This window comes from Haematobia irritans, chromosome 4 (genome assembly GCF_050003625.1).
Source record: "Haematobia irritans isolate KBUSLIRL chromosome 4, ASM5000362v1, whole genome shotgun sequence".
Taxonomy (NCBI): domain Eukaryota; kingdom Metazoa; phylum Arthropoda; class Insecta; order Diptera; family Muscidae; genus Haematobia; species Haematobia irritans.
The window spans coordinates 46,034,784-46,056,402 of NC_134400.1; the positions used below are offsets into that span (position 1 = coordinate 46,034,784).

The following is a 21,619-nucleotide window of genomic DNA, read 5'->3' on the forward strand; positions in this document are numbered from 1 at the left end:
CGTATAGCCCCCATATAAAGGGACCCTCAGATTTGGTTTGTGGAGCCTCTAAAAGAAGCATATTTCATCCGATCCGGCTGAAATTTGGTATATGGTGTTGGTATATGGTCTCTAACAACCATGCAAAAATTGGTCCACATCGGTCCATAATTATATATAGCCCCCATATAAACCGATCCCCAGATTTGGCTTGCCGAGCCTCAAAGAGAAGAAAATTTCATCCGATCCGGCTGAAATTTGGTACATGATGTTGGTATATGGTCTCTAACAACCACGCAAAAATTGGTCCATATCGGTCCTTAATTATATATAGCCCCCATATAAACCGATCTCCAGATTTCGCTTGTGGAGCCTCTAAGAGAAGCATATTTCATCCGATCCGGCTGAAATTTGGTACATGGTGTTGGTATATGGTCTCTAACAATCATGCAAAAATTGGTCCACATCGGTCCATAATTATATATAGCCCCCATATAAACCGATCTCAGATTTGGCTTGCGGAGACTCAAAGAGAAGCAAATTTCATCCGATCCGGCTGAAATTTGGTACATGATGTTGGTATATGGTCTCTAAAAACCATGCAAAAATTGGTCCACATCGGTCCATAATTATATATAGCGCCCATATAAACCGATCCCCAGATTTGGGTTGCGGAGCCTCAAAGAGAAGCAAATTTCATCCGATCCGCCTGAAATTTGGTACATTTTATTGGTATATGGTCTCTAACAACCATGCAAAAATTGGTCCACATCGGTTCATAATTATATATAGCCCCCATATAAACCGATCCCCAGATTTGGCTTGCGAAGTCTCCAACAGAAGCAAATTTCATCCAATCCGGTTGTAATTTGGAACATGGTGTTAGTATATACCCTCCATAATTATATATAGCCCCCATATAAACCGATCCCCAGATTTGGCTTGCCGAGCCTCAAAGAGAAGAAAATTTCATCCGATCCGGCTGAAATTTGGTACATGATGTTGGTATATGGTCTCTAACAACCACGCAAAAATTGGTCCATATCGGTCCTTAATTATATATAGCCCCCATATAAACCGATCTCCAGATTTCGCTTGTGGAGCCTCTAAGAGAAGCATATTTCATCCGATCCGGCTGAAATTTGGTACATGGTGTTGGTATATGGTCTCTAACAATCATGCAAAAATTGGTCCACATCGGTCCATAATTATATATAGCCCCCATATAAACCGATCTCAGATTTGGCTTGCGGAGACTCAAAGAGAAGCAAATTTCATCCGATCCGGCTGAAATTTGGTACATGATGTTGGTATATGGTCTCTAAAAACCATGCAAAAATTGGTCCACATCGGTCCATAATTATATATAGCGCCCATATAAACCGATCCCCAGATTTGGGTTGCGGAGCCTCAAAGAGAAGCAAATTTCATCCGATCCGCCTGAAATTTGGTACATTTTATTGGTATATGGTCTCTAACAACCATGCAAAAATTGGTCCACATCGGTTCATAATTATATATAGCCCCCATATAAACCGATCCCCAGATTTGGCTTGCGAAGTCTCCAACAGAAGCAAATTTCATCCAATCCGGTTGTAATTTGGAACATGGTGTTAGTATATGATCTTTAACAACCGTGGCAGAATTGGTCCATATCGGTCCATAATTATATATAGCCCCCATATAAAACGTTCTCCAGATTTGACCTCCGGAGCCTCTTGGAGCAAAATTCATCCGATCCGGTTCAAATTAGGAACGTGGTGTTAGTATATTGTCGCTAACAACCATACCAAAATTGGTCCAATGACACAAAAATTGGTCCATATCGGTTCATAATCATGGTTGCCACTAGAGCCAAAAATAATCTACCGAATTTTTATTTCTATAGAAAATTTTGTCAAAATTTTATTTCTAGAGAAAATTTTGTTAAAATTTTATTCGTTTCATAATAAAATTTTCATCATTGTCAGAATTTTATTTCTATAAAAAATTTTGTCAAAATTTTATTTCTATAGAAAATTTTGTTCAAATTTTATTCGGTTCATAATCATGGTTGCCACTCGAGCCAAAAATAATCTACCAAGATTTTATTTCTATAGAAAATTTTTTTAAAATTTTATATCTGTAGAAATTTTTGTCAAAATTTTCTTTCTATAGAAAATTTTGTCAAAATTTTTATTTCTATAGAAAATTTTGTGAAAATTTTATTTCTATCGAAAATTTTGTTAAAATTTTATTTCTACTTTTTCAAACTGAATTATATACGTATTGGATCGATCTTTTTTGATTTAATATATACCACGTATGGACTTACATACAATTTAGAAGATGGTGTTAGGAGGTTTTAAGATACCTTGCCATCGGCAAGCGTTACCGCAACTTAGGTCATTCGATTGTGGATGGCAGTGTTTAGAAGAAGTTTCTAAGCAATCCATGATGGAGGGTACATAAGCTTCGGCCTGGCCGAACTTACGGCCGTATATACTTGTTTTTTTCTAGTCTGGGTATAGAAACCTAGAGTACATGTTGAAAAAATTCAATGAAAAATGCATTTGTGAATACCATAAAGGTATACATGCCCTTAATGGCATATTGCATGTATTGGCTCTACGAGACTTTGTAAATTTTGCTGGTGTCATGGGCAGATAGATGCCCCTTGATTGCTACCATATACAGTGGGCGAAAAGAAGTCTACCTACGGCACAAATGTTTGCTGTTTGACAAAGTCAAAAGTATCATGAAAAAATTTAAGTTAATAATCAAAAACTTTTTTTTTATTTAAATTAAAAGTAAAAAAGTAAATAGTAAAATCAAATTAAAAAAAAAATTTAAATAAAACAATTTTAATTTAATAAAATATTTAGGGTTCTCCCTTAGCAACAGAAAATACATACACAAGCCACATTCTTAGTAAATCCGTAGCACTTAAATAATACATTCACTGATTTTCGTCATTGCCACCAGCCACCAGCCTTCTGTTGCTGCAATTATAATTAAAAATAATGTTAAGTACACAACTGACAATCTCTGGACGTTAATTTGAATGGAATTATTAGACGTCATATTCCATTTCAAAAGCCACTGCTAAGCAATGTGACATGTCATGGCATCATCAGGGTCGTCATCATCCATAGTATGATGCCAGTAAGCCACAACGGAAGTTATCACCAACATTAGCAATGCCCATCGAAGAGAATACTCTTGGGACGAAAACCAAAAACAAATGCATAGAAAAGTCAACTTGAATTTGCTTTATCCTTCCTACCAAAAGAATGAATGAATGAAAAATCAGGCTCAAGGAAAATGTGTCTATATGGGTCTTTTTTATTAGGCAAAATTTATTTGCCTCCACAATAATTTTTTTTTGATTTTTATGAATTTTAATGTTAATCGAAATTTAAATTTAATTTCAATTTTCATTTTAATGTTAATTTCACTTTTAATTTCAATATTAATTTTAGTTTCAATTTAAATTTAATTTCAATTTTAATTTTAATTTCAACTTTCTTATTTTCATTTTAGTTTTAATTGGATATTTTAAATGGAATTTAATTTAATTTTTTAATTTTAACGTGATTTTTATATCCTAAACCAAAAATTGGTCAGATATATTGACTTTAGACCCCGTAAAATATATACCGATCGACTCAGAATAACCTCCTGAGTGGATCCAGCCCTTGGTATCCGTCCGTCTGTCTATCCAAGTATTTGTTGTTCGCAGGATTCCGGTCGCAATTGTTAACTGATTTTGATGAAAGGACACAAGGACAATCGCTATTGATTTTAGAAAAAATCCGATCAAATTTAGTTATAACCCCCATATATACACTAAAAAAAAGTTTACTTGGGTCCAAAGATTTTGACCTTCCCTTAAGGATTTTGGTATTGATTCCAAGCCAAAGATGCGGCTTCTTTAAAATAAAGAAATTTTTTAGCGACCTATCTGGCTTTAAAAAAAAAATTAAAAAAAAAACCAAGTAAGGAAAGTCTAAAGTCGGGCGGGCCGACTATTTTATACCCTTGACCACTTTGTAAGTCCACATTTTCGATACCACACGCAAAGAAAAAAAACGTTTGGAAAACGTGTACCAAAAACGTTTTTCTTTTGTTAGAGTTTTTTGAATTGCTTCGAAAATTTTAAACTTTTATCACCAAAAAAATTCGTTTGTTACAAAATTTTTATTTTTTCAATAAAAAAAGTTATTTTTGAAACAACAACGCAATCCATTTCGTTTACATCAAACACTGTTCTTTTCTGACTTTTAGTCTTTAATAAGACACATTTTACAGTTCAAAATTTAATATACTACAATGTAATAATGAACATTTTTTCGGAATCTTCCGAACATATCTGGAATATATGTAAATAAAAAAAAAAAACAAAAAAAAACTTTGGTCGAAGCAGGGATCGAATCCACGACCCTTGGCATGCAAGTCGGACGTAGCAACCACTGCTCCACGGTGCCAAACTAAATGTTTGTTTCTGTTAAATAAACTTTGTTTATTCGGTTCGTGGGCGCCGCAAGCTATGCTATATAAATCAAACCTCTGCAACGAATACACAAGCGAATACTTCAAGCACACGCCACACAATTCGAGTAGTAACTTCAGTGTCTATTTCTCAAACGAGTGAAATAGAAACCTTGCACATTGTGAACCAAAACAAATAGAACCCAGTAAAGCAAGCACCCAACAATGTTTTGAAGTATTCGAATGTAATCGGAATTCCAAATGCATTCGTTTTATAATTTCCATTTCTGTGTAGATGAAGTTATTTCGTTTTCTCAACTATAATAGTATGCTACACACACATACACACCACTCCTATTTTGTTTATTGTTGGCACATACAATAAAAAGCACAGACCCGCTCACAGCCTGCATTCATTGACTTCTGCCAATCAACTGATCGACGATTGTGTTTGGCTTTTGTTTGATAGTTACTTCGTGTCTCATACGAAGTTTCGTCGTTGCTAATGCAAAGTATTCTATCTTCACTAAAAATGTTTTGATTTACTCGTATCAGTGTTGCCAACTCCCCAAGGCCAAAAAGCACCAAAAATATATTATAAATTCTAACACACCACCTTCCACCACAAAATTGAAACTTAAATGCTCTACTAAAAAAAAAAAAAAAAAAAAAACTTCCGAAGATGTACCCATTATAGAACTTTTGTGAATTGAATTTTAAGAAGTTAAGGTGGGTATTAAGATCGAGTTTAGCTGCTAAAATAGTCATTTTTTGACAATTACAATTTCTTTAATAATTCATTTTAAGGAATACAAACTTTGTGAAAATTTGCTTTTGGCTATTCCCCATCAAGTTATAATAAAATTTGCAGCAAATATGCATAATTTTATGCCTTTTTTACTGATATAGTTTTCACTTTAAGGCCGGTATGCACCTCTAGCGAAATTTTCGGTAGCAAAAATTTATTTAAGTCTACAACAAAAAAACAGGGCTGTGTACACAAATTTTAAACTACCTAATCGCTTTTAAAAATTGTTAATATATGTTCCAAATATTCCTCAAAAAATTGTTTATTATTTACAGACCTTTTAAAACTTTTACGCACACAATGATTGTAATAAATTAAATGTTTGCTACCAAAATATTCTTTTGACAACCCTGTTAATTTCATTAGAGGTGCGTACCAGCTTAAGGCCGGTATGCACCTCTAGCGAAAAATTTCATTCCCATAAGAAATGCATTGCTATTTATACTAACGAAATTGTCGGTAGCGTTCAATTTCGTAAGCTGGTACGCACCTCTAATGAAAATAACAGGGTCTGTAAATAATAAACAATTTATTTAAGGAATATTTGGAACATATATTAACAATTTTTAAAAGCGATTAGCTGGTTTAAAATTTGTGTACACAGCCCTGTTTTTTTTTTTGTTGTAGACTTAAATAAATTTTTGCTACCGAAAATTTCGCTGGAGGTGCATACCGGCCTTTAGCGGCAAAACTCGAACTTAGTACTCACCATTATGAACCGCTATTCAAGTATACACTTTGATCAGTTTTAATGCTTTCGTCCAATTCATTTTGTTCAGTGATGTTTTTCAACTTTCAAAATATTAATATATGGAAGGAGTCTATATTAATATATGGAAGGAGTCTTATTTCAGTTGTGCGTGCTTTTGTGAATTTAATACAAACGTTTTTAATGACATCTTTACCAAATTCGAAAATTCGACACTCATCGCTCGACTTTCCTACAGAATATCCTAAATAACAATATTAATTAAAAAATAATCAATACCAACTTCATAACAATGAAATTCTACATTTGGCAATAAATTTGAGTTTCTTCGGCTCTTGAAAGTCTAATCAAAATTTTTGTATCAATTAAACTTAATACTGTTCAAAATAAAAAAGCACCAAAAGCACTAAATGAAAATGCCAGAAAGCACCAAGTTGGTGCTTTTTTTGAAAAGGCACCAAAAAGGCAATTTGGTGCTTTTTAGAAATCAACAAGCACTAAATTTGGTGCTAAAAGCACCAAATTGGCAACACTGACTCGTATCGTGACGATTACTTCAAAACCAAAATATTGAAAAGAACTGTAAAACGATTCCTTTTGAATGTTATGGCTCTGCAATGCTTGACACTGTAATCGCTTTACAGTGGTTTTGTTTTATTCATTAATCGAAGTATTCGAAGTATTCGTGGAGTGTATTGCCTTCACTAGAACATCGATTACTTCGAATAGGCTTGTGCAGGCCTTTGATATAAATATAACTTATATGGATATTTATATATTGATGACCATAACAGGTACATAGCTCAGTGGTTAGTGTGTTGGCTTACAAAGTGCATGGTCCCCGGTTCGACTCTCCGTCCAGGCGAAAGGTAAAAAAAATTTTAAAATTTATAAAATCGTATAATTTCTTCTTCATTGTTGGTATTACAGGAAAAGGTGCTAAGAACTAAAAAACCTCGTGGATGTGAGAAAGATGTGAGGGAAAATGCAATTAGCAAGAAAACAATGTTTTTTTTTTGAGTTTGTCTTTATGAAATCCTGGAAAAGAATAAACGTTTATCACAAAAAGTATATACTTTTCTTCCAAATACACTTCCTTACAGCGAAAAGCAAATGAGAAACGAACTTTGTTTGTCTAAAATTTCGTTTGGGAGGAAAGAATTATTTTTTTGCGTGCATATCAAATCCGTCCAATGTGTTGGATGCTATATGAATCCATACACATATATTCTGTATATCTGAGCAGATCTGTACAGAGTTCTGCAATACTTATAGATTTTACATTTAAGTCGGCTAATGCGCTGAGGTGGACGTTGTTGGCGGCGTAAAGATATATATGGGAGCTATATCAAAATCTGAACCGATTTCAACCAAAATAAACACCCATATGCAGAACCTTAATTCTACTGCCTGTGCAAAGTTTCAAGTTCAATTCTACTCCCTCTGCAAAATTTCACGTAAATCAGAGTAGCACTTTTGCCTCTGTGGGCATATTAGACCAAATCGGGCGAATGATATATATGGGAGCTATATCTAAATCTGAACCGATTTCAACTAAATTTTGCACAATTAACGATACTATAAAACGTACTCTTTGTGCAAAATTTCAAGCAACTCAGGGCAAAACTCTGGCTTTTGAGGCCATATAAATCCGAATCGGACGAAAGATATATATGGGAGCTATATCTAAATCGGAACCGATTTTAACCAAATTAAGCACACTTAACGATACTATTAAACGTACTTGTTGTGCAAAATTTGAAGCAAATCAGGGCAAAACTCTGGCTTTTGGGGCCATATAAGTCCAAATCGGTCGAAAGATATATATGGGAGCTATATATAAATCTGAACCGATTTCAACTAAATTTGGCACAATTAACGATACTATAAAACGTACTCTTTGTGCAAAATTTCAAGCAACTCAAGGCAAAACTCTGGCTTTTGAGGCCATATAAATCCGAATCGGACGAAAGATATATATGGGAGCTATATCTAAATCGGAACTGATTTTAACCAAATTAAGCACACTTAACGATACTATTAAACGTACTTGTTGTGCAAAATTTGAAGCAAATCAGTGCAAAACTCTGGCTTTTGGGGCCATATAAGTCCAAATCGGTCGAAAGATATATATGGGAGCTATATCTAAATCCGAACCGATTTCAACTAAATTTGGCACAATTAACGATACTATTAAACATACTCCTTGTACAAAATTTTAATCAAATCAGAGCAAAACTCTGGCTTTTGAAGCCATATAAGTCAAAATCGGACGAAAGATATATAGGGGAGTTATATCTAAATCTGAGCCGATTTCAACTAAATTTGGCACAATTAACGATACCATTAAACGTACTCGTTGTGCAAAATTTGAAGCAAATCAGGACAAAACTCTCGCTTTTGGGGCCATATAAGTCCAAATCGGACGAAAGATATATATGGGAGCTATATATAAATCTGAACCGATTTAGCTGATATTTGGCAGTTTTTACGGGACTGACAAAACATTCAGATGTACAAAATTTGAAGAACGTCGGTTCATAAATACGTGAATTATGATCAAATCGGTGATAACTATATATGGCAGCTATATCTAAATCTGAACCGATTTTTTCCAAAATCACTAGCAATTGTCTTCTATCCGAAGAAAGACGTTATGTCAAATTTGAGGACGATCGGATTTAAACTGCGACCTGTACTTTGTGCACAAAATTACATATACAGACAGACGGACGGACAGACAGACAGACAGACGGACATCGCTAAATCGACTCAGAATTTAATTCTAAGTCGATCGATATACTAAAAGATGGGTCTACGACAATTATTTCTTGGCGTTACATACAAATGCACAAACTTATTATACCCTGTACCACAGTAGTGGTGAAGGGTATAAAAATTAGGATACAGATCTCATTTATCAAATTTTTCATTCTCTTTTCGCGGTTTATTAATTAAGGTACTCACGTACAAATAAATGCCAGTTTAAAAATCCAAATTATATTGGATACTTCAAAGTGAAAAATGTTTTCTTAATTCCAAAAAAACTTTAAACCAAAGACGCTAAATCCTCAAAATAAGTCTTAGCCTATATTTGAAGTGTTTTTATCTTAAATTTAAAATTTCAATATTTCGGTTAATTTAAGGACAATTTCTTTAAACCAAAAATGTGTTTTTTGTTATCTTAAGGAAAACTAGCCTTGGTTCAAAGACATGTAACTTTAACGGAGGGATGCAAATTTACAAAATTTGTGTCATAACTTTAATGAAAAAAAATTTTGAAGCAAAGATTATAAACTTTATTTTAATTAGAATTTCATTATTTTAAAGAAATTTGTCCTTAATATTTTATAAATTTCGCATCCCAAAACTTAAGGTTGCGTAATCCTTAATATCACGTAAATATTTTTTTCAGTGTATGTATCGGCCGGTTTCACCAAATAGGTTTATATTAATCTTATTTACGATCGTACTAACCGATCATCGTCAAGTTTTGCACAATGTAATCCAGTTTATCTACCTTAAAGTGTGCCAAAATTCATGGAAATCGGTTCAGATTTGGATATAGCTCTCATATGTATGTTTCGCCAGATTTTCTAAAATATGATCATAATAGCCTTATTTATTAACCGACTTCGCTCAAATTTAGTACAAGGTAATCTTCTATAGTATCAACCAAACATGCAGAATAGCATCCAAATCGGTTCAGATTTAGTTATAGCTCCCAATATATTTATCGCCCGACTTTCGAAAATTTCCCCCTAATAATCTTAGTTTTGACCATAATGTCCTCATTTATTAACTGAATTTAGCACAAGCTAATCATCTGTAATATCAAACAAAAATGTTCAACGAAATCGGTTTATATTTAGATATAATACCCATATATATGTATCGCCCGATTTGCCCAAACTTGGCCGTAAGAGCCCTATTTATTAACCCATCTTACTTAAATTTAGCACAAGGTAATCTCTACAGTGTCAACCGATCCTGCAAAATAGTATTCAAATCGGTTCAGATGTAGACATAAATCGCATATATATGTGTCGGCCCATTTTCGAAAAATTTGGCCAAATATCCTTATGTGATTTGATTTTTATTTTTCTATAATTTTAATCCAATCTACTTTAATATTTTAGTTTTAATTTAATTTAGTTCGATTTTATTTTATTTAAACTAATTTTCGGTTTTAAAGGGTGATACGGTCAAAATTTGGTCAATGGAAAACGCGTGTAAATCGGTAAAATCGTTTATTTAAAAAATAAAATTAAATTTATTTTTCAAGTTCAATTAGTATAAAATTCAGGAAAAATATTCAGTTAGGCTTTCGCTTTTCCAAATCCGAATTGCCGGGCCTCACGCTTGACACCTGCCATCAGATTTTGTACAGCCACCTTGTCCACCTTCTTCGCCGCAGAAAGCCAGTTTGCCTTGAACTGCTGCTCGTCCTTAGCAGTTTTTTTGGTCTTCTTTAGATTCCGCTTGACAATAGCCCAGTATTTCTCAATTGGGCGGAGCTCTGGCGTGTTGAGAGGGTTCTTGTCCTTGGGAACCACCTGCACGTTGTTGGCGGCGTACCACTCCATGGCCTTTTTACCGTAATGGCAAGATGCCAAATCCGGCCAAAACAGTACGGAACAACCGTGTTTCTTCAGGAAAGGCAGCAGACGTTTATTCAAACACTCTTTCAATTAAATTTCTTGGTTGACAGTCCCGGAAGCTATGAAAATGCTGCTTTTCAAGCCACATGTACAGATGGCTTGCCAAACCAGATATTTCTTTGCGAACTTTGACAGTTTTATGTGCTTGAAAATATCTGCTACCTTTCCCCTTCCTTTTGCCGTATAAAACTCCTGTCCCGGAAGTTGCTTGTAGTCAGCTTTGACGTAGGTTTCGTCGTCCATTACCACGCAGTCAAACTTCGTCAGCATCGTCGTGTACAGCCTCCGGGATCGCGCTTTGGCCGTCGTATTTTGTTCATGATCGCGATTTGGAGTCACTACCTTCTTGTAAGTCGTTAGTCCGGCTCGTTTTTTGGCTCGATGCACGGTTGTAGACGATACACCCAGATTATTTGCGGCATCTCGGAGAGAGAGGTTAGGGTTTCGCTTGAAACTACCGGCAACTCTCTTTGTCGTCTCAGCGGCTTCCGGTTTTCGATTTTCCCCCGATCCAGACATCCTGGCTGTCGACAAACGTTCCCCAAACACTTTAATTACATTTGTAACGGTTGATTTGACAACTTTTAGCGATTTTGCCAGCTTTGCGTGCGAGTAGCTCGGAAATACGTCAAGTTTATATTGACCAAATTTTGACCGTATCACCCTTTAATTAAATTTGAATTTGATTTTAATTGTAAGTCTAGTTTTAGTTTCAATATTGATTTAATTTAAATTGTAATCTAATTAGTTTTAAGTTTATTTTTTAATTTTAATTGTACGAGGTACGTAGGTTCTAGGTTCTTCTAATTTTAACCGCTGAACCTACTCGATTATTTTCTTTTGTTGAAGCAACCAGGTTGTTGCAATTTGTAATTTTAATTTAATTAAAATTTAATTTTAATGTTTGAAATAAATTAAATTTTAATTGTAATTGTACTTTAATATAACTTTGAATTTGAATTTAATTTTTTTATTTAAATTTAATTTGGTTCTAATTTTTAATTATAATGTATTTTTTAATTTTATTTTTTTATTTTCAATTTTAATTTATTTTATTTAATTTCATTTTTCAATTTTAATTTTAAAATCTATTTCAATTCTACTTTTAATTATATATTAAAAATAACTTTAAATTTAATTTTAACATAAACTTAAATTTAATTTTCTTTTACTCGAATATTGTGGTGGTCCATGGTATATAAAGTAACCAAATGTATTCATCTTCCACCAGAGCTTAAAGCTGTCTTTATGTTTCTTTTGTGCCTATGTGAACATGAATAGTAAGACAAATTGGAAAAATAAAACCTATTGGGGATTTATAGTCCAGCCTTAAACAGAAAAGGACAATCTACAACATATTTTATGAACACCAAAGATTTATAGATATTTCCTTCCATCCTTATACAAATTCCTATGAAACTAATGTAATGATCACATAAATAAATTTGTCACAATACCCTGTGGCAAGAAGAAAAGAAAATCTCTTGACGATTTGTAGGAAAAAGCCACCATTTTACTCAAAGGCAAATATGATTAATTGACATATGGACATTATTATGAAATGAAGAAACAAACAAACAACCGCAAGGACGTAGAATAATGGCTGCTACCATTATTAGAGTTGTGGGAGGAAAAATTAATGTAATTGTAGAAAATCGTAGAGCTATAAGCTAGCAAATTTACACGTACATTAAGACATGCAAAAAATGCGAAAATGAAATTTTTTAAAGATATCGAATTCAAAGAAAATTTTGATCAAAATTTTATTTCTATAGAAAATTCTGCCAACATTTTATTTCTATAAAACATTTTGTCAAAATTGTACTACTATAGAAAATTTTGTCAAAATTTTATTTCTATAGAAAATTTTGTCAATTTTTCTTTTTACACAAAATATTGTAAAAATTGTATTTCTATAGAAAATTTTGTGAACATTTCATTTCTATAGAAAATTTTGTCAACATTTTATTTCTATAGAAAATTTTGTCAAAATTTTATTTCTATTGAAAATTTTGTCAACATTTTATTTCTATAGAAAATTTTGTCAATATTTTAGTGCTATAGAAAATTTTGTAAAAATTATATTTCTATAGAAAATTTTTTGTCAAAATCTTATTTCTATAGAAAACTTTTTGTCAAAATTTTATTTCTATAGAAAATTTTTTTTCAAAAATTTTCTTCTACAAAAAGTCTTGTCAAAATTTTATTTTTACAGAAAACCTTGTCAAAATTTTATTTCGATAGAAAATTTATTCAAAATTTCGTTTTTTTTTCGTGTATATTGATTCAAATTTTCTATATAATGTATAGAAAATCATATCAAAATTTTATTTCTATAGAAAATTTTCTTTCTCTAGAAAATTTACTCAAAATTTTATTTCTCTAGAAAATTTTCTCAAAAATTTTCTCTGTTTCGGTATCAGGCTAACATGTAATATAATAAGCAACGATGAGCCCGTCGTAAAACTAGGAAAAACACGACTAATGTACGCGTTAGAATTGTTGTTGTATCCTGGAAACCAGTTTTTGTTAATTGTCATATGTTGTAGTTGACTGTAGAAACAATAAGCATTGTTCGACTGTTCACCACTTAGGTGAATTCTAACAAATTAGCTTTTCTAAAAATAAATTTCGTGTTGTTACATTACTATGTAACAAAACGAAATAAAAATAAGATTAAGGGACTTGTAAGTTATATGAAAAGATGATGTACAGTGGGAGAAAAGATGATTCAATTTGTAAGAGGAAATTTCCCAAATGTTTTCTCCATAAGGAGTTAGCATAAAGGGCCCAAAATTGAGTTATCTCTCCCAGCCAGATATATACTGTGGAAAGGTTCATTCGCCCGAACCGAAACATGTACAGTCCAGGCGTGTAAAGATTTGTATCTGGCGTTTTCTTTTCAATGGCTCTATTAACCATGTTCCTTAATCTATATCTGTCCATAAAGCTCGAAAAATAATTGTATAATTAGATATAATGCATTTGGACGTCAATTGCATGTTTCGGTATCAGGCTAACATGTAATATAAAATTTTATTTCTCTAGAAAATTTTCTCAAAATTTTATTTCTATAGAAAATTTTCTCAAAATTTTATTTCTATAGAAAATTTTCTCAAAATTTTATTTCTCTAGAAAATTTTCTCAAAATTTTATTTCTCTAGAAAATTTTCTCAAAATTTTATTTCTCTAGAAAATTTTCTCAAAATTTTATTTCTATAGAAAATTTTGTCAAAATTTTATTTCCATAGAAAATTTTCTCAAAATTTTATTTCCATAGGAAATTTTCTCAAAATTGTATTTCTATAGAAATTTTTGTCAAAATTTTATTTCTATAGAAAATTTTCTAAAAATTTTATTTCAATAGAAAATTTTCTCAAAATTTTATTTCTATAGAAAATTTTTTCAAAATTTTATTTCTATAAAAAATTTTGTCAATTTTTCTTTTTACAGAAAATATTGTAAAAATTTTATTTCTATAGAAAATGTTGTCAAAATTTTATTTCTATAGAGCATTTTGTCAAAATTGTACTTCTATAGAAAATTTTGTCAACATTTTATTTTTATAGAAAATTTTGTCAACATTTTATTTCTATAAAAAATTTTGTCAAAATTTTATTTCTGTAGAAAATTTTATCAATATTTTAGTGCTATAGAAAATTTTGTAAAAATTATATTTCTATAGAAAATTTTTTGTCAAAATTTTATTTCTATAGAAAATTTTCTAAAAATTTTATTTCAAGAGAAAATTTTCTCAAAATTTTATTTCTATAGAAAATTTTCTCAAAATTTTATTTCTATAGAAAATTTTCTCAAAATTTTATTTCTATAAAAAATTTTGTCAATTTTTCTTTTTACAGAAAATATTGTAAAGATTTTATTTCTATAGAAAATTTTATCAAAATTTTATTTCTATAGAGCATTTTGTCAAAATTGTACTTCTATAGAAAATTTTGTCAAAATTTTATTTCTATAGAAAATTTTGTCAACATTTTATTTCTATAGAAAATTTTGTAAACATTTTATTTCTATACATTCCCAGCAAAAAAAGCGTCGCCAAAAAATGGAGTGAAAATGTCCTTTTTGGATCCGCAAGTGGTGCAAAATTGACGCAGAAGCGATGATTTTAACATGGGCTTGTCATAGGACGGATGACCACCATTTCAAAAGCCGTTACACTGAATTTGCATCATTCCTTAAGGTGTGATGCGAATTCAGTATTTTCGATGTAAATTAAAAAATTTTGCAATATTTTGACGAATAAATAATTTAATTTTTTTTAATGATTTTTAGTGCATTATAACACTTGTCTTGAACGTTTGACATCAAATATTTTCAAAAATTCGCAATTTTTCTAGAAAATATTTAGCATTTTTTTCGGCAAAATTTTAATAATTTGTACTATTTTATTAATTCTTAATCTGTTTTTAACCTATTTGAAACAATACATGTACAGTCCAGGCGTGTATAGATTTGTATCTGGCGTTTTCTTTTCAATGGCTCTATTAACCATGTTCCTTAATCTATATCTGTCCATAAAGCTCGAAAAATAATTGTATAATTAGATATAATGCATTTGGACGTCAATTGCCTGTTTCGGTATCAGGCTAACATGTAATATAAAATTTTATTTCTCTAGAAAATTTTCTCAAAATTTTATTTCTATAGAAAATTTTCTCAAAATGTTATTTCTCTAGAAAATTTACTCAAAATTTTATTTCTCTAGAAAATTTTCTCAAAATTTTATTTCTATAGAAAATTTTCTCAAAATTTTATTTCTATAACAAATTTTGTCAAAATTTTATTTCTATAGAAAATTTTCTCAAAATTTTATTTCTATAACAAATTTTGTCAATTTTTCTTTTTACAGAAAATATTGTAAAAATTTTATTTCTATAGAAAATGTTGTCAAAATTTTATTTCTATAGAGCATTTTGTCAAAATTGTACTTCTATAGAAAATTTTGTCAACATTTTATTTCTATAGAAAATTTTGTCAACATTTTATTTCTATAGAAAATTTTGTCAAAATTTTATTTCTGTAGAAAATTTTATCAATATTTTAGTGCTATAGAACATTTTGTAAAAATTATATTTCTATAGAAAATTTTTTGTCAAAATTTTATTTCTATAGAAAATTTTCTAAAAATTTTATTTCAAGAGAAAATTTTCTCAAAATTTTATTTCTATAGAAAATTTTCTCAAAATTTTATTTCTATAGAAAATTTTCTCAAAATTTTATTTCTATAAAAAATTTTGTCAATTTTTCTTTTTACAGAAAATATTGTAAAGATTTTATTTCTATAGAAAATTTTATCAAAATTTTATTTCTATAGAGCATTTTGTCAAAATTGTACTTCTATAGAAAATTTTGTCAAAATTTTATTTCTATAGAAAATTTTGTCAACATTTTATTTCTATAGAAAATTTTGTAAACATTTTATTTCTATACATTCCCAGCAAAAAAAAGCGTCGCCAAAAAAAGGAGTGAAAATGTCCTTTTTGGATCCGGAGGTGGTGCAAAATTGACGCAGAAGCGATGATTTTAACATGGGCTTGTCATAGGACGGATGACCACCATTTCAAAAGCCGTTACACTGAATTTGCATCATTCCTTAAGGTGTGATGCGAATTCAGTATTTTCGATGTTGTCAAAATTTTATTTCTATAGAGCATTTTGTCAAAATTGTACTTCTATAGAAAATTTTGTCAACATTTTATTTCTATAGAAAATTTTGTCAACATTTTATTTCTATAGACAATTTTGTCAAAATTTTATTTCTGTAGAAAATTTTATCAATATTTTAGTGCTATAGAAAATTTTGTAAAAATTATATTTCTATAGAAAATTTTTTGTCAAAATTTTATTTCTATAGAAAATTTTCTAAAAATTTTATTTCAAGAGAAAATTTTCTCAAAATTTTATTTCTATAGAAAATTTTCTCAAAATTTTATTTCTATAGAAAATTTTCTCAAAATTTTATTTCTATAAAAAATTTTGTCAATTTTTCTTTTTACAGAAAATATTGTAAAGATTTTATTTCTATAGAAAATTTTATCAAAATTTTATTTCTATAGAGCATTTTGTCAAAATTGTACTTCTATAGAAAATTTTGTCAAAATTTTATTTCTATAGAAAATTTTGTCAACATTTTATTTCTATAGAAAATTTTGTAAACATTTTATTTCTATACATTCCCAGCAAAAAAAAGCGTCGCCAAAAAAAGGAGTGAAAATGTCCTTTTTGGATCCGGAAGTGGTGCAAAATTGACGCAGAAGCGATGATTTTAACATGGGCTTGTCATAGGACGGATGACCACCATTTCAAAAGCCGTTACACTGAATTTGCATCATTCCTTAAGGTGTGATGCGAATTCAGTATTTTCGATGTTGTCAAAATTTTATTTCTATAGAGCATTTTGTCAAAATTGTACTTCTATAGAAAATTTTGTCAACATTTTATTTCTATAGAAAATTTTGTCAACATTTTATTTCTATAGAAAATTTTGTCAAAATTTTATTTCTGTAGAAAATTTTATCAATATTTTAGTGCTATAGAACATTTTGTAAAAATTATATTTCTATAGAAATTTTTTTGTCAAAATTTTATTTCTATAGGAAGTTTTCTAAAAATTTTATTTCAAGAGAAAATTTTCTCAAAATTTTATTTCTATAGAAAATTTTCTCAAAATTTTATTTCTATAGAAAATTTTCTCAAAATTTTATTTCTATAAAAAATTTTGTCAATTTTTCTTTTTACAGAAAATATTGTAAAGATTTTATTTCTATAGAAAATTTTGTCAAAATTTTATTTCTATAGAGCATTTTGTCAAAATTGTACTTCTATAGAAAATTTTGTCAAAATTTTATTTCTATAGAAAATTTTGTCAACATTTTATTTCTATAGAAAATTTTGTAAACATTTTATTTCTATACATTCCCAGCAAAAAAAGCGTCGCCAAAAAAAGGAGTGAAAATGTCCTTTTTGGATCCGCAAGTGGTGCAAAATTGACGCAGAAGCGATGATTTTAACATGGGCTTGTCATAGGACGGATGACCACCATTTCAAAAGCCGTTACACTGAATTTGCATCATTCCTTAAGGTGTGATGCGAATTCAGTATTTTCGATGTAAATTAAAAAATTTTGCAATATTTTGACGAATAAATAATTTAAATTTTTTTTAATGATTTTTAGTGCATTATAACACTTGTCTTGAACGTTTGACATCAAATATTTTCAAAAATTCGCAATTTTTCTAGAAAATATTTAGCATTTTTTTCGGCAAAATTTTAATAATTTGTACTATTTTATTAATTCTTAATCTGTTTTTAACCTATTTGAAACAATACAATTTTAGATTTCCCATTAAAAATGTGAAACAAGTAAGGAAAGTCTAAAGTCGGGCGGTGCCGACTATATTATACCCTGCACCACTTTATAGATCTAAATTTTCGATACCATATCACATCCGTCAAATGTGTTGGGGGCTATATATAAAAGTTTGTCCCAAATACATACATTTAAATATCACTCGATCTGGAAGAATTTGATAGACTTCTACAAAATCTATAGACTCAAAATTTAAGTCGGCTAATGCACTAGGGTGGAACACAATGTTAGTATCACTTTGTAGATCTAAATTTTCGATACCATATCACATTCATCAAATGTGTTGGGGGCTATATATAAAGGTTTGTCCCAAATACATACATTAAATAAAATATCACTCGATCTGGAAGAATTTGATAGACTTCTACAAAATCTATAGACTCAAAATTTAAGTCGGCTAATGCACTAGGGTGGAACACAATGTTAGTAAAAAAATATGGGAAACGTTTAAATCTGAAGCAATTTTAAGGACACTTCGAAAAAGTTTATTTATGATTTATCGCTCGATATATATGTATTAGAAGTTTTAAATTAGAGTCATTTTTACAACTTTTCGACTAAGCAGTGTCGATTTTACAAGGAAAATGTTGGTATTTTGACCATTTTTGTCGAAATCAGAAAAACATATATATGGGAGCTATATCGAAATCTGAACCGATTTCAATCAAATTTGGCACGCATAGCAACAATGCTAATTATACTCCCTGTGCAAAATTTTAACTAAATCGGAGTTAAAAATTGGCCTATGTGGTCATACGAGTGTAAATGGGGCGAAAGCTATATATGGGAGATATATTTAAATCTGAACCGATTTCAACCAAATTTGGCACGCATAGCTACAATGTTAATTCTACTCCCTGTGCAAAATTTCAACTAAATCGGAGCAAAAAATTTGCCTCTGTGGTCATATGAGTGTAAATCGGGCGAAAGCTATATATGGGAGCTATATCTAAATCTGAACCGATTTCAACCAAATTTGGCACGCATAGGAACAATGCTAATTCTACTCCCTGTGCAAAATTTCAACAAAATTGGGGTAAAACTCTTGCTTCTGGGGCCATATAAGTCCATATCGGGCGAAATATATATATGGGAGCTATATCTAAATCTTCCAAAATCAATAGGGATCTATTCTGAGCCAGAACACATATTTGTGCCAAATTTGAAGTCGGTTGGACTAAAACTGCGACCTAGAGTTTGATTACAAAAATGTGTTCACGGACAGACGGACAGACGGACATCGCTATATCGACTCAAGAGCCCACCCTGAGCATTTTTGCCAAAGACACCATGTGTCTATCTCGTCTCCTTCTGGGTGTTGCAAACATATGCACTAACTTATAATACCCTATTCCACAGTGTGGATATAAATGGAGTTATTAAAAAATTGACTTAAATGAACTTCCTCCGCAGTTAAAATAAAGAACATCTGTTGGAGGACATTTTTGGAAGTGCTTTTAAAGTTGTACGTTTAGAAGAACTTCCAAATTTTTTTGCTGGGATATTTTGTCAAAAGTTTACTTCTATCCAAAATTTTGTAAATTTTTCCCCTTAAGGTGGGTTTTAAGTTCGGGTTTATCCGCTAAAATCGTCATTTTTTCACGATTACTTTTCTCTAATAATCAATTTTAATGAATACTAACTTTGTGAAAGTTTGCTTTGGGTTATTCCCCATCAAGTTGTAATATGTATAATTGTATGCCTCTTTTAACTGATTTGGTTTTCACTTTAGAGGCTAAACTCGAACGTTATTTATAGAAAACTTTGTCAATATTTTGGAGCTATAGAAAATTTTGTCAAAATTTTATTTCTATAGAAAATGTTGTCAACATTTTATTTCTTTAGAAAATTTTGTCACAATTTTATTTCTATAAAAAATTTTGTCAAAATTTTATTTCTATAGAAAATGTTGTCTAAATTTTATTTCTATAGAAAACTTTGTCAAAATTTTATTTTTATAGAAAAATTTGTCAAAATTTTATTTTTATAGAAAATTTTTTCAAAATTTTATTTCTATAGAAAATTTTGTCAAAATTTTATTTCTATAGAAATTTTTGTCAAAATTTTATTTCTGTAGAAAATTTTGTCACAAATTTAATTTCTAAACAAGTATATACGGCCGTAAGTTCGGCCAGGCCGAATCTTATGTACCCTCCACCATGGATTGCGTAGAAACTTCTACGAAAGACTGTCATCCACAAATTTCAACTCACATGGTTGTTAAATATCATATACTACCACCACGTACCAAATTTCAACCAGATCGGATGAATTTTGCTTCTCCAAAAGGCACCGGAGGTCAAATCTGGGGATCGGTTTATATGGGATCTATATATTATTATGGACTGATAGGAACCAATTCCTGCATGGTTGTTGGATACCCTATACTAACATCACGTACCAAATTTAAACCGAATGGGAAGAATTTTGCTTTTCCAAGGTGCTCCGGAGGTCAAATCTGGGGATCGGTTTATATGGGGCCTATATATAATTATGGACCGATATCGACCAATTTTTGCATGGGTGTTTGAGGCCATATATTAACATCACGTACCAAATTTCAACTGAATCAGATATATTTTGGTCTTCCAAGAGGCTCCGGAGGTCAAATCTGGTGGTCGGTTTATATGGGGGCACTATGTAATTATGGCCCGATATGGACCAATTTTTGCATGGTAGTTAGAGACCATATACTAACACCATGTACCAAATTTCAGCCGGATCGGATGAAATTTGCTTCTCTTAGAGGCTCCGCAAGCCAAATCGGGGGTCGGTTTATATGGGGGCTATATATAATTATGGACCGTTTTGAACCAATTTTTGCATGGTTGTTAGAGACCATATACTAACACCATGTACCAAATTTCAGCCGGATCGGATGAAATTTGCTTCTCTTAGAGGCCTCGCAAGCCAAATTTGGGGGTCCGTTTATATGGGGGCTATACGTAAAGTGGACCGATATGGCCCATTTGCAATACCATCTGACCTACATCAATAACAACTACTTGTGCCAAGTTTCAAGTCGATAGCTTGTTTCGTTCGGAAGTTAGCGTGATTTCAAAAGACGGACGGACGGACGGACATGGTCAGATCGACTCAGAATTTCACCACGACCCAGAATATATATACTTTATGGGGTCTTAGAGCAATATTTCGATGTGTTACAAACGGAATGACAAAGTTAATATACCCCCCATCCTATGGTGGAGGAAATTAACCAAATTTTTGTAGAAAATGGGCAAACTGTGAGGGAATAAAATATCATATAACAAACTTTTCTCCATGCCATGGAAGAGGGTTCTAAAAGAAACGTGAATAGAATGTCTCTTCATTGCTCCTTGAGCTATTGTAGTGACATTTTTCTAATAGGATTTGCAATAATAAATTATGTGTGTCATAATTTTTATTAAAACTTCTAAAAAAGAAAAAACATAACTGCAAGAAAGAGACATTGATGAAGGCCTCGTTTTTCACATACCAAGAGTCTTGGTGCTAAACTTAAACTTCTTGGTAATATTTCACCAAAGTCAAACAAAAAAAGTAAAATTTTCTATTTTCCCCGGTAATGTGGAGTCCTAAACGCAACAAAAAGCTAGCACATA

At 30.9% G+C, this 21,619-nt stretch overlaps 1 protein-coding gene across 2 annotated transcripts in view; it reads left to right on the forward strand.

Moving 5' to 3' along the window:
* Positions 1–21,619, forward strand: part of fz (frizzled class receptor) — a 389,662-nt gene that overhangs the window by 147,605 nt on the left and 220,438 nt on the right. The window lies entirely within an intron of this gene.